A 15145-nucleotide genomic window follows, 5' to 3' on the forward strand; every position below is an offset into this window, starting at 1 on the left:
CTAAAATTGACAGTGGGTGTTAAAGTCTCCCACTATTGTTGTGTGGGAGTCTAAGTCTCTTTGTAGGTCTCTAAGAACTTGCTTTATGAATCTGGGTGCTCCTGTATTTGGGTGCATATATATTTAGGATAGTTAGCTCTTCTTGCTGCATTGATCCCTTTACCATTATGTAATGTCCTTCTTTGTTTTGATCTTTGTTGGTTTAAAGTCTGTTTTATCAGAGACTCGGATTGCAACTCCTGCTTTTTTTTTGCTTTCCATTTGCTTGGTAAATCTTCCTCCATCCCTTTATTTTGAGCCTATGTGTATCTGCACGTGAGATGGGTCTCCTGAATACCCATGGTGCTCACTGATGGGTCTTGACTATCCAATTTGCCACTCTGTGTCTTTTAATTGGGGCATTTAGCCCGTTTACATTTAAAGTTAATATTGATATGTGTGAATTTGATCCTGACATTACGATGCTAGCTGGTTATTTTGCCCTTTAGTTGATGCAGTTTCTTCATTGTATCGATGGTCTTTACAACTTGGTATTTTTTTTGCAGTAGCTGGTACTGGTTTTTCCTTTCCATGTTTAGCGCTTCTTTCAGGAGCTCTTGTCAGGCAGGCCTGATGTTGACAAAATCTCTCAGCATTTGCTTGTATGTAAAGGATTTTATTTCTCCTTCCTTTATGAAGCTTAGTTTGGCTGGATATGAAATTCTGGGTTGAAGATTCTATTCTTTAATCATGTTGAATATTGGCCCCCACTGTCTCTTGGTTTGTAGGGTTTCTGCAGAGAGATCCACTGTTAGTCTGATGGGCTTTCCTTTGTAGGTAACCCGACATTTCTCTCTGGCTACCCTTAACATATTTTCCTTCATTTCAACCCTGGTGAATCTGATGATTATGTGTCTTGGAGTTGCTCTTCTCCAGGAGTATCTTTGCGGTGTTCTCTGTATTTCCTGAATTTGAATGTTGACCTCTCTTGCTAGCTTGGGGAAGTTCTCCTGGATAATATCCTGAAGAGTGTTTTCCAATTTGGTTCCATTCTCCCCATCACATTCAAGTACACCAATCAAATGTAGGTTTGGTCTTTTCACATAGTCCCATATTTCTTGGAGGCTTTGTTCATTCCTTTTCATTCTTTTTTCTCTAATCCTGTCTTCATGCTTTATTTCATTAAGTTGATCTTCAATTTCTGATATCCTTTCTTCCACTTGATCAATTAGGCTGTTGATATTATGTATGCTTCATAAAGTTCTTGCGCTGTGTTTTATAGCTCCATCAGATAATTTATGTTCTTCTCTAAACTGGTTATTCTAGTTAGCAATTTGTCTAACCTTGTTTCAAGGTTCTTCGCTTCCTTGCATTGGATTAGAACATGCTCCTTTAGCTCAGAGTAGTCTGTTATTACCCACCTTCTGAAGCCTACTTCTGTCAATTCATCAAACTCATTCTCCATTCAGTTTTGTTCCCCTGCTGGCGAGGAGTTGTGATCCTTTGGAGGAGAAATTTTCAGCATTTCTGTGCTGGGTTTTCCTCATCTTCATGGATTTATCTACCTTTGGTCTTTGATGTTGATAACCTTCGGATGGGATTTCTATGTGGACATTGATAAATTTTTTTTGTTGATATTGATGCTATTCCTTTCTGTTTTTTAGTTTTCCTTCTAGCAGTCAGGACCCCCTGCTGTAGGTCTGCTGGAGTTTGCTGGAGGTCCACTTCAGACCCTATTTTCCTGGGTATCACCAGTGGAGGCTGAAGAACAGCAAAGATTGCTGCCTGTTCCTTCCTCCAGAAGCTTCATCCCAGAAGGGCACCTGCCAGATGCCAGCTGGAGCTCTCCTATATGAGGTGTCTGTCAACCACTGCTAGAAAATGCCTCCCAGTCAGGAGGCACAGGGGTCAGAGACCCACTTGAGGAGGCAGTCTCTCTCATAGGAGAGCTTGAGGTGTGTGCTGGGAGATCTGCTGCTCTTTTCAGAGCCAGCAGGCGGGAATGTTTACGTCTGCTGAACCTGTGCCCATAGCTGCCCCTTACCTCAGGTGGTCTGTCCCAGGAAGATGGGAGTTTTATCTATAAGCCCCTGTTTGGGGCTGCTGCCTTTCTTTCACAGTTGCCCTGCCCAGAGAGGAGGAATCTACAGAGGCACTCTGGCTACAGAGGCTTTGCCGAGCTGTGGTGGGCTCCACCCAGTTCAAATTTCCTGGCGGCTTTGTTTACATGATGAGGGGAAAACTGGCTACTTAAGCCTCAGTAATGGCAGATGCCCCTTTCCCCACCAAGCTTGAGCATCCCAGGTTGACTTCAGAATGCTGTGTTGCCAGTGAGAATTTCAAACCAGTGCATCTTAGCTTGCTGGGCTCTGTAGGGGTGGGATCCACTGAGCTAGACACCGTGGTTTTCTAGCTCCAGCCCCCTTTCCAGGGAAATGAACAGTTCTGTCTCACTGGCATTCCAGGTGACAATGGGGTATGAAAAAAACTCATGCAGCTAGCTTGGTGTCTGCCCAAATCGTCCCCCCAGTTTTGTGCTTGAAACCCAGGGCTCTGGTCACGTAGGCACGGGGGGAAAATCTCCTGGTCTATAGGTCGTGAAGACAGTGGGAAAAGCATAGTATCTGGGCGGGAGGGCACCATTCCTCACTGCACAGTCCCTCACAGCTTCCCTTGGCTAGGGGAGGGAGTTCCCCATTCCCTTAAGCTTCCTGGGTGTGGTGATGCCCCACCCTGCTTCGTCTTGCCCTCTATGGGCTGCACGCACTGTCTAACCAGTCCCAGTGAGATGAGAGGGTACCTCAGTTGGAAATGCAGAAATCACCCACCTTCTGCATTTATCTTGCTGGGAGCTGCAAACTGGAGCTGCTCCTATTGGGCCATCTTGCCAGCCACACCTAATTGATTTTTATAACAGTGTCAATATTTTATCTTTTAAGTCTTCGCTTATGTGATTCATCATCTGGCAATTGGTCTGGCTGGTATTTGGGAAAATGATACTAGCAGACATTTGTTCAGCTCATACCATGGGCCAGGACATGGCCTGAACTCGTTACAAAGGTTACATAACTTGTTACTCATCATGATTCTATTCTTATCCCCTCTTAACTGATGAGGCACCTGAGGTAATATAGGAGGTAGATCACTTCTCAGCATCCCACAATGAAGAAGAGCAAGATTGGAGTCCAGGTGGCCTACTCTATTGACTACAACACATTTTTTTCTGTGTTTTTACATTGAATTCTCTAAACATTCATGAAAGGCTTACTTTGTCCCAAACAATGTTTTGAGCTACAAATATTTATCTAATTCAGTGTTTTCAACCTCTGGTCTGTTGGCATTTGGGGCTGGTTAGCTGCCTGGAGAGCTGTCCCATACATTAGCGGATGTTCAGCAGACTCCCTGGTCCCTACCAACTAGGTGCCAGAAGCGCCTTCCCAAGTTGTGACAGCCAAAAATGTCTCCAGATATTTCCAAACGTCCCCTTGGGTCAGAAAATTGAGAACTTTGATCAAGCTTTCATATCAGTCAGTCAGTCTGTCTGTCTCTGTCTTTCTCTCTCTCTCATCTATCTGTCTTTCCATCCATTTGTCCATCCGTCCGTCCATCCTTCCATCTTTCTTTTCAGTGTGTACCTTGTGACTTTAAAAATACACTTAAATAATACCGTCAGGGGTCTATATTTGCAAATATTCTGCATAACCCTACTCAATTCAATTCTTTATCTTTTGTTACATTTAATAATCCCTGAAACAGACCTTGTGTTATGTGGAGGAGAATTTTTGACAAAGTGCTAAAAGCAAAAGAAGTTTTTAAGGCTAAACACAGCAGAAATTTGCTAATTCCCTTGACAATTATTTTTAACACTCAATACCTTGAATTTCATGTCAAAAGTACTAGAGTAACTTAAATGAACAAAACTTTAGTGCGATTTTAGTGGTGGCAGGCAGACTAATGCACCCACTTCCCCAAAGATGTCCATGTCCTAATTCCTGGGACCTGTGACTGTGTTGCCTCATATGGCAAAAAGGACTTTGCACATGTGATCAAGATAAGGATTTTGAGATGGGGAGATTATCTTGGATTTACCCAGGTGGCCCAGGGTAATTGCAAGGGTCCTGACAAGGGAAAGATATAGGGGAGAGCTGGAGTCGGAGATGGAATGTAACGATAGGACCTGGGGACAGAGAGAGACACAGAGGAAGAGAGAGACAGAATTGGAAGCTGTTGTGCTGCTGGCCTTGAAGAAGGAGGAACGTGCCATGAGCGAGAAGCCAAGGAGTGCAGGCGGTGTCTAGAAGCTGGAAAAGATGGGAAATGGGTCCTACCCTGAAGCCTCCATGAGGCCATCTTGCAGATAACTTGATTTCAGCCCAGTGAAGCCCATTTCTGCCTCCCAGAATTATAAGATGATAAATTTATATTGTGTTAAGCCACAAATTTGTGGTGATTTACTACAGCAGTGATAAGAAAACTAAGACAGTAGCTCCATATTTCTGAAATTCAAGATGAACTAAAACCGCATGTGGTCCTTCCAGAATCCTAGTGGAGGAGGGAAGAAAACTAACTCTTGCTGGATGCTTTACTGTGTATCAGGTACTGCAAAAATGCTTTGTGTGCTACATCCATTAATTCTCACGACGACTCCAAGAGGTAACTTTTATTTTCTCCATTTTTTTCAGATTAGGAAACTGAGACCAGAGAGGTTAGGTAATTTATCCAAAGTTAAGCACAGAGCCAGCAAGGATACCAAGGCCTGCCTGACTCCAAAGCCTGTTCTCATTCACATCAAAGCAACTCTCCCTACACTGATTAGAAAGAATTCTGTATTCATCGTATTTATTATATCAGACCCTAGGCTAAGTTATTTGTAAATTCTACTGGCACAAATGATACAAACTATAATAAATGTTATTGTACATTTGGGATTTGTCAATTAAACAAAATGCCTTTTGGTTTATTAACTGCATAAAATTATTTCCCCGAAAAGGCATTGTTTACTGCTTTGTGCTTGGCTTTTGAAATCCAAGGTCCCTCTTGCCTTGGCAGGCTGTGACATTAGTCTCAGCTCCTGCTTAGTCTAACATTTTCATTTTCAAAAAGCCACTGGTAAATCAAGCCGAGAGCCAGGTCCCAGTCAAAGACTGATTTAGTAGGGCATTGTAACTCTTTTTGCCTTACAGTGTAATCTCTTCAGCAATCGCCAAAAAGGACACACACACACACACACACACACACACACACACACACACACACTTCCCAGCCCTCTTTCTCTTCCTCTCTCCCTCTCTCTTTCTCTTTGATACATATGCCTTGGAGGAGAATATCAAGAGATAAAATGCATACATTTGAGACATGATAATTCAAAGGCAGAAATTTAAAAAAATGTGTTCCTTAATAGCAAATGGACTTTTCCCAAAACGTGTTCTTCTTGAAAGGTAAAAAAAAAATGTTGGATATTATATTTTTTTATGTTGACTTTTACTTAGGATCTAAAAAGTTAAAGCTATGTATCTCTATAAGACAAGTGACTATTTCTTAAATTCATAACTCTCAAGCATTCTGTGTGTGCACAATAACTGCTGAGTAAATTGAATTCCATAACCGTTCATACCGTCAGGGAAATAATGGCGCACGATTCTAGGAAAGAAGATAATGAGCTCATTTATGAGTTTTTCTTGCTTGGGAACTGGCTTAGATTTCCAAAGCTCTCCTCTCCCTCCTCATTTTGAAAGCTCCCATTCTCCTTTCTCTGTTGTCCTTCTTCTTCTCCTTCTCTCCTCTTCCTCCTCTATTTCAAAAGCTCTCCTTCTCTCGCCCCTCCTCCTTCAGTTAAAGAAATCAACGGAAACACTAGTGAACAGAAATTCATACGATCTGATGGCTCTGCTGGGGACGGTGTCCTCACTGTGGTGTCAGTGCCATGAACTTTTCTGTTCCTCTCCCTCCCACTTGTGTCATTGTTTCATTTGTCTACCATATCTGAAATACTTTCTGCTACTTTAATATCGTAATAATGTGATATACGAAAAGGATATCAGACTTAAACCCCTCAAAAAAGCTGAACACTAGCCTCGACTTTGGTACCGTGCTGGCAAAGGTCCTGCAGTCCCTGACCTCCTCTGAGCCTGTGTTTGCTCATACACAAAAGGAATGAATCATGTTCAGCTAGAAGGGCGGTTATATGGATCACCTGAGGAATGCTTGTACATGTGACAGCATTTTATAAGCTGTAAAGCCGACACAGTGTGAGACAATATTATCATTGCTCCCTATCTTCACTACAAATTTTCTGCCATGAAACTCTGCTACGAGATAATCTGGGATGACTCGTAGCCTGCCAGGGGATCCTTCCTCTTGTGTTGTATTCTCTTTTCTTTCTCTCCTACCCTACACCTTCCCCTTCTTTAGGTGCTACTTGCTGGTTTGTGTGGCAGTCAAGATTCCGATGGCCACATTATCATTTTAAAACTCAGGAAGCAATGGCTACTGTTGAAAAGGAGATAAAATGAAATGAAATACCATCACTCAAGTTTGCTCAAGTCACTTAATTTTCTCGATTTGACTTGAAGACTCTATTTTCCTTTAAGAGTCAAGTGGATTGGCAATCAGCAAGATCATAGCTTTAATACAAGCTAAATATCTGCCTTTTTTTCTTTTAACATGATATATGCACTTGGGAGGATAGACAGAATAGTCAAGGCACAAACAAGATAAGAAAGTACAGTTGACCTTTGAACAACATGAATTTGAACAGCAAGACCAACCCCTCTTTCCTCCTCAGCCTCCCCAACATGAAGGGTATGAGGATGAAGATCTTTATGATCATCTACCTCCACTTCATCAATAGTATATTTTTCCTTCCTTCCTTATGATTTATTTATTTATTGAGACAGAATCTCGCTCTGTCGCCAGGCTGGAGTGCAGTGGCATGATCTCAGCTCAGTGCATACTCTGCCTCCTGGGTTCAAGCAATCAATTCTCCTGCCTCAGTCTCCCAAGTAGCTGTGATTACAGGTGCATGCCACCACACCCAGCTAATTTTTGTATTTTTAGTAGAGATGGGGTTTCACCATGTTGGCCAGAGTGGTCTCAATCTCTTGACCTGCCTTGACCTGCCTCTTGATCTGCCTGACTCGACCTCTCAAAGTGCTGGGATTATAGGCATGAGACAGCACGCCCAGCCTATTTATTATTATTATTATATATATTTTTTGAGGCAGGGTACCACTTTGTCACCCAGTCTAGGGTGCAGTGGCATGATCTTGCTTACTGCAGTCTTGACCTCCCGGTCTCAGGAGATCCTCCCACCTCAGCTTCTCAGGTAGCTGAGACTACAGGTGCATGCCACCACACCTGGCTAATTTTTTGTAATTTTTTTTTTTTGGTAGAGATGAGGTTTTGCCATGTTGCCCAGGCTAGTCTGGAACTTCTGGGCTCAAGCGATCCACCCACCTTGGCCTCCCAAAGTGCTGAGATTACAAATGTGAGCCTCGGTGCCCTGTCATGATTTTTTTAAACAATATTTTCTTTTCTCTAGCTTACTTTAAGAGTATAGTATATAATCAATATAACATACAAAATGTGTGTTAATAGACTATGCTATTGGTAAGGCTTCCAGTCAATGGAAGGCTATTTGCAGCTAAGTTTTTGGGGAGTCAAAATTTATACAAGAACTTTGAACTGTGCGGATTAATGCCCTTAGCCCTTAGGTTGTTCAATGATCAAGTGTAATGCTTTTCTTATTTCCTAAAGGGAAACTTTGCTTCTTAAGGGGTATTGATCCTCACTGACCCCTAGTACCCCTGACCTCTCATAAAGCCTCATGCTCCAGAATAATGAGGAAATCAGCCAGATTTTTATGTTTCACAATTTATGAAAACCAACATTCAATCATGCTAAAGTTTTGCATAACTGTATTTTAAAGCAGGATTTTCTCTGCATTTCCACTTTTGTGCCTCTTTTCTGATTTGTACTCATAAGTAGTAGAAAGAGATGAGATTATTTTCCAGAAATGATTGTTTTCTGTGAGAACTCAAAATATGTTGATTAAAAGATATAGTTGGTTAAAAAAAAGAATGTCATTGCATAGAATTTTTCTGTCCCTATATTATCACATTTCTCTCTATGGCTGATACTTTTGTGGCTCGTTGCAATCAACAATCTCAGGTTTTAAATGGTTTCTCTTTTACTGAACACTTGAATTGTCTGTACAATGTAGCTTCTTAGCAATATTAAGAAAAAGAAATTTGCTTTCCATTGGCCAAATCTATTTGCCTTTTTCTTATTTTGTTTCAAATTTTCTTCTACTGAGACCCTAAATAATGTTTGATTTTAATTTGTCAAAGTCTCAAAGGAACTAGCTTTCGTAATACAATATTACTTGTTATGTCTTTTCTTATTTTTCCTGTTAGTTTGTGCACGGACCACTGTGATGTCTTTCGTTTATTTGTTTTGCACTAAGGAAGCTTGAGTTTTCTTCTTTTGTATTATAAAATATTTGTGCCATTTTGATGTGCAATTTCCAGAGGCAGTTTTCATGGAAAGACTTTCATAATATACTTGGTTTGTGTATCTACTATCTAATACATCCTTGAACTTTAAAGACATTAGATTTTCCATTGTCAATCCAATGCTACAAAACACTATCAATGATATTTGTAACAAACCATTACATCCATCAGTTGGGAGGGATAGAAATCAAATGTGAACATGGTGACTATAGTCAATACTGTACTGTATACTTAAAATTGGCTAAGGAAATAGATCTTAAATGTTTTCATCACACACACAAATATACACACAATGGTAACTGTGAGGTGATGGAGGTGCTAATTAGCATAACAGTAATCATTTCACAATGTATATCAAAATATCATATTCTACTCACTAAATATATATCATTTTTATTTGTCAATTATACCTCGATAAAGCTGGAAAAAATCAGAAGGCAGTTTTTAGATAACAGGATGGTTTTTAAAATATTTTGTGTTCATTGTAGCTTAATTCAAGTAGTATTTGGCTGTTTTTATGTGCAAAAATATGTGATAGACACCATTGGGTATATGAGTAAGACAGGTAGGCTAGGGTCTTGGAGAGTTTGTAAAGACGTAAGTATTCCAAAGTTTACATTCAATATCTGAAGTACTAATTGAAAGATTAGTACTTGGGATCTAATTCAAAATACTACTCAATATATTTAAGGTCAAAGTTCAACTTTAAAGAATTAAATATTTTGCCCTTAAAAAGGTGAAACATTCAGGGTAATTAAACCAACAGTAATTGTCTCACAATAAAACTTTGGCTCTATTACATACAGAGATTATGATATTAATCATAACTGTGATAACAATTCCTACTTAAAACCCTATTATAACCCAAGTGAAAAGATCATTTAAAAAATTGTTGGGTGCCTTGAACTTAAACTTGAGTGTTAAAAGAAACAAGAGTTAACCAGATTCTATAATAACATTCATGGCAATGGAAATAATGTAAATCCCAGATTGTACCATAAAGTGATGATGTTTTCAAACAAAAGGATAAATATCCTTAAATAGAGGGGACTCTACCAGTTACCAAGGATCATCAAACAATGTGCGGAGTTGTGTGCATGTTATTTTTCTTATGATTAGAATAATAAAGGCAACTTCATATTTTTATATTTACTCATGCCCCGAATTGCTGGCGATGCGTCATACTCAGCTGCCTTCACTGCTTCGGCACCATCTTCTGACCCATAACACATGGCTTCACAACATTGGCCATGAGTGGGATCACCTGTTCACCTTCAGCTCTTCTTTCTGTTCATTTCACCTGTTCTTTGAAAGCACACTTCACGGCAGGGCACCTTCTCTCCTTACACGGGTCTTGCTTTAGTTCTTTACTAGTGTGATATGCCAGGCCCTGTTCTCAGCCCTTTCTGTGTTTTAACTTTTAACTATTTAAACACCTCAATAATTTTATGACTCATTTAACAGTTGAGGAAACGAGGGGGTTAGAGGGACACTGAATAACTTGCCTAATATTACACATGTAGTCAGAAGTGCGGCTGCGCCCGAAACTTGGACATTCTGCCCATGTGGGATTACTCACTCTCTAGTGAGTAATTGCTGAATGAATGCAAAAATTTTCTCTCCAAATCTATTCCAAAAAGGTCTTAACTGAGATAACTTCTTCAACTACCTTCTTAACTCCAATCTCCATTCCCTGTAGTTGGCGTTAAATCCCACATTCAGAGTGAGATTTCAAGCTTTTGATTATGCCCTCATCACTGCTCTCAAGTCCTTTGAAACATATAAATTCACCTAAAATACTGATTCATATTTTTCTCACATGTTTATATTTTAATCTTTTAAAATGCCCCTCTTTTTTGTGCATATGTATTCTCTGTGAATAAGAAACTGGAAGAAATTGTAAATGTTTTCCCCCAGAAATATTTTGGCATGCTGCTTCTCTTATTCCAGGTCGTACAATTTCAAATGTGACTTCTTACATTGGCCTTTGAGAATATCCATTACTTTCACTCATTTATTAATAATTGTGATGGAAAAAGCTCTTTCTAATTTTCTTAAGGGGAATTCTGTACTTTTTAATCTATCTCCAATTTTAGATGGAAATGAAGGTTTGCAAGAACATTGATATATTTAGCATGTTCATGAGGGTTATATTTTATTGTCATCTTAATAACTGGAAAAATAAAAGCTTGTAGGAAGGAGGAGTTTGCTCCCAGCAGCCTACACAAACACACAAAGAGTTGCCTCCTCTAGGGTGCAATGGCACATTATCTAAACATAATCTCCTAATTTGATGAAGGCTATCAAAGGGAGGGCCCCTCCCAAATGGCTGTTTATTTTTGGAAAATGTGGGTGGGACATAAGGAAAGCATTTTTAAATTTTGGCTAGAGAGGTTGAGACCACTAAAAGTCAAATATATAATTCTGGTTGCAATATATTTTTGGCTTTTCATATCAGTGGAAATGAAAAACACCAGTGGTTTAGGAATCTGCCAATGTTTGATTACAATATGTCAGGAATGTATTATCTGGTTTTTGAAATAAAATTTAGTCAAAACTAAAATTAGAAATTTTTGTTCTACCAAAAAGACACATGGACTCACATGTTCAGTGCAGCACTATTCATAATAGCAAAGACATGGAATCAATAATGATAGACGCCCATCAATAGTAAAGAAAGTGTGGTACATATACACCATGGAATACTATGCAGCCATAAAGAAGAAAAATCATGTCCTTAGCAACAACAGGGATACAGCTGGAGGCCATTATCCTAAGTGAATTAATGCAGGAACAGAAAACCAAATACTGCATGTTCTCACTTATAAGTGGGAGCTAAACATCAGGTACTCATGGACGTAAAGATGAGAACAATAGACATTGGGGACCAGTAGACTGAAGCGGGACATGGGAGGGAGGGGGCAGGAGCTGAAAAACTAATTATAGGGTACTATGCTCAGTACCTGGGTGATGGGATCAGCTGTGTGCCAAACCTCAGCTTCACCCAATATCACCAGTTAACAAGCCTGCCCATGTACCCTCTGAAGCTAAAATAGAAGTTGAAAACAATTAGAGATCTTGATTTTAAATGTAATGTAACGTAGGATGTTGGCATTCGGCTTATGTATGTTACTATTACTATTACAGATTCATATTATGACAAAAAATGAAGAACTCTGGTGCAATCAGCATTTACATGGTTTACTAATACTGCTATCAAGTTATGCTGAAATAAATGCTTAACAATGCCTGTAGAATAGATTCAAGGGGCTTTGTCCATAATGAGCACGGGAGCCTCTAATCTTCCAACAACTTCCACCTCTGTTTAACTCGTTGGACTGTGGAGGTGGCAGCTACAGGGGAAACAAAAAGGATCCAATCTCTTCACTCTTTTATTTACTTTGACTTCTTATTTTCTTCTTCTTATTTTTTAAAGACAGAGTCTTACTCTGTTGCCCAGGCTGGGGGAACAGTGGCGTGATCTTGGCTCACTGCAACTTTGCCTCCCAGGTTCAGGCGATTCTCAAGCCTCAGTCTCCCGAGTGGCTGGGATTACAGGCACGTGCTACCATGCCAGGCTAATTTCATATTTTTAGTAGAGATGGGTTTTGTCATGTTGGTCAGGCTGCTCTCGAATTCCTGACCTCAAGTAGTACGCCTGCCTCGGCCTGCCAAAGTGCTGGGATTACTGGCGTGAGCCACACTCCCAGCTCGATCCCTCCATTTTGTTCAACAAATTGAATTCAAGCAGGAGGCTGTAGGATTCCACAGCCATGATGAAACGGAAGTTGGAGGATGCAGGATTGGTTCCTTGTATGGCTTTCTCTACTACTCTGCTGTGTGGCTGCCCAAGGTAAGAGTTGCCTTGGGTTTATGACCAAGGCCAGATATTCTAACTTTTCTGCTCTCCGCATGAACTGCTATGCACAGAGGGGAGTTTAAGAGCCAGAAAATTGCTGCTATACAAGACATTTTCTTAGTAACAAATAGCAAACTGGAACTTTTGTCATTAAGAAAGTGAAATCAGTTGGTTTCACTTTCAGTGGAAACAAATGAGGATTATTGCCAAGAGTGTCTGTTGGAAAGTTACTTCTAGAAACCTTTTCTAAGAAGTACATCCAATGAGCAAGTATATGCATGCACTTTCTCTTAAGTATGCTAACTCGTAGAAATATACAAATGTTAGTTAAATGGCTGAGCATTAAATTTAAATGATGAGGAAGACAGATGTGCCCAAGGCACCTGCCCTGATTCAGGGGAAAAGATGATTGCAGGCCACTGAACCAGAACAGAAGTTTAGAGGTTATCAAGGGAAATAAAAAGACACTTAAAAAGAATCATGATGACCAGAAAGATCACGAATTGCATATCTACTTTTAAAATGCTCACATGTAACTATTTTGAATACCATTGATGTGTTCTGGAAATCAAAAGAGAAAAGTAAAACGAATGTGCATAACGATAATGCAAACATACTCGTGAGCTCTTTAAAAGTAACCATCATTCTCAGCAAACTGACAGAAGAGCAGAAGATCAAACACCGCATGTTCTCACTCATAGGTGGGTGTTGAACAATGAGAACACATGGACACAGGGAGGGGAGCACTACACACTGGGGTCTGTTGGGGGACAATAGGGGAGGGACAGTGGGGGGTGGGGAGCTGGGGAGAGATAGCAAGGGGAGAGATGCCAGATGTAGGTGATGGGGAGGAAGGCAGCAAATCACACTGCCACGTGTGTACCTATGCAACAGTCTTGCATGTTCTTCACATGTACCCCAAACCTAAAATGCAATAAAATAAATAAATGGGGAAAAAAAAAGAAAAAAAAAGAAAACCTTTTTTTAAAAAAATTTTTTCTCTCTACCTCTGGATTTCACACAATAGATTCTCAAGAAGTATTTGTGGTATTGAGTAGAATGCAATCACTGAATGCCAATGCATGTTCTGAGGGTTTTCACTTGTGCTTCAAAATGGCTTTGCAACGTGGACAAATGGGGGAAGGTATTTAACTGAGTAGGTAGGTGTCAGACAGTATCACCTGTCAGGGTCTTAGCAGTGTGAGACAATGGCACGAAATACTTGACTGCTCTGAGCTCTAGTTTACTCATCTGTAACACAGGGATGGAAACAATACCCAAGCATTAGGGTTGCTGTGAGGATCCAATGGGATAACACACTTGAAGTACTTAGGACAGGGTCTGGGACAGTCATGCTCAGAAAATATCAGCTATGATGATGCTTTCATCTGACATTGCTGTTTAAAGCAACAAGTGGTCCAGGGACTCTCTGAATCACACACGGAATTAGTGCCAGGAGGTTTCAACTCTTCAGCTTATGCTCTTTTTAGGAAAAAAAAAAAGAATTAAGCAACATTTCAACACGGCATCTTGTAAGTAACCTTTCAGAATGGATAAAATATTGCTTCATGTTTACTAATTTGGATCATGTAATTATAGTTGCAAATAATTGCTCATTTCTAATTTTAAAGGTGTGTATGGCTGACAACTTTTATTTTTATGGTCCGTTAAAACATTACTGTCTATCTTGAGAAGAGTGGCTTCATTGAATTGGGTAGACATTAATTTTAAAGACTGAGGAGAAAGGCATTTTTGGAAGGCCTGTATGTTAGAGCCTCAAACAGAACCCACGTTTTCATCATATTAAAAAAAATACAGCCTATCAATTTTTTTGAGAACTGTCCCCCCAAAACCATCATGAACTTTCATCAGAAAATATTTTTTGAAATATACAGTTTATTAAATTCCATAAAAACAGATCTCCTGGCATGTTACTAAAAATAGAAGCATCTCAAATGCTTTAGTGGAGGTTGATCTTATGTATACATTATGTGGAAGGAGGGGTTAAAGAACATTGTGGAAGATAAAATGGGGAGATGGGAATTAAGCGTTGCTGTGGCTGTTTAATACACTGTGCAAATCTTCTGCCTAAAGTTAGGCATCATTCTGGTATTTTAAGGAAATTCATCTTTGTGTTAATGAATGCCTGTGTCTTCAAAATCTAATCTGTATCTACATCTACCTGTGCTTTTTTTTTTCGTATGTAATGTAATCTTAGACTATGTACCAATCATCATCAAGAAATTGCTACGTTACATCAAACAGGGTCGAGGTACAGGGATCTCTGAAAATGTGGAATTACAAGGCTTTCCTCCATTTTTCTATGATATTAAGTTTACATAAGCCAAAGATGACCCACGTGGATTTTGTACAAAAATAAAACACTCTTTTCTTCAGCCTGACAAGAAAATCTGTACTTCTTTGTGTTTCCTGTCAGTGTTAGGACTCTTTTACTCTGCTGGTTGTTCAGTCTCTAAATCTCTGACTCTTTGAACTCCAGCTTTTGGTCCTTTGGCTTCTACATCCGATTAATTGGGAGGTCCTGGCAATTCTCCCGCTGCAGTGTAAGCTAACACCTGCTCTGTCTTTAGATGGAGCCCCAGGGCGGCTCTTCTTTTCATTTTTTTTTTTTTTGGGGATGGAGTTTCGCTCTTGTTACCCAGGCTGGAGTGCAATGGTGCGATCTCGGCTCACCACAACCTCCGCCTCCTGGGTTCAGGCAATTCTCCTGCCTCAGCCTCCTGAGTAGCTGGGATTACAGGCACGTGCCACCATGCCCAGCTGATTTTTTGTA

The 15145-nt window shown here is 40.0% G+C and overlaps 1 protein-coding gene across 2 annotated transcripts in view; it reads right to left on the reverse strand.

Annotated features, from left to right (window-relative positions):
- CDH6 (cadherin 6) overlaps window positions 1–15145 on the reverse strand; it is a 154205-nt gene that overhangs the window by 55298 nt on the left and 83762 nt on the right. The window lies entirely within an intron of this gene.

This window comes from Cebus imitator, unplaced genomic scaffold, assembly GCF_001604975.1.
Source record: "Cebus imitator isolate Cc_AM_T3 unplaced genomic scaffold, Cebus_imitator-1.0 Scaffold44, whole genome shotgun sequence".
In the NCBI taxonomy this organism is placed as follows: domain Eukaryota; kingdom Metazoa; phylum Chordata; class Mammalia; order Primates; family Cebidae; genus Cebus; species Cebus imitator.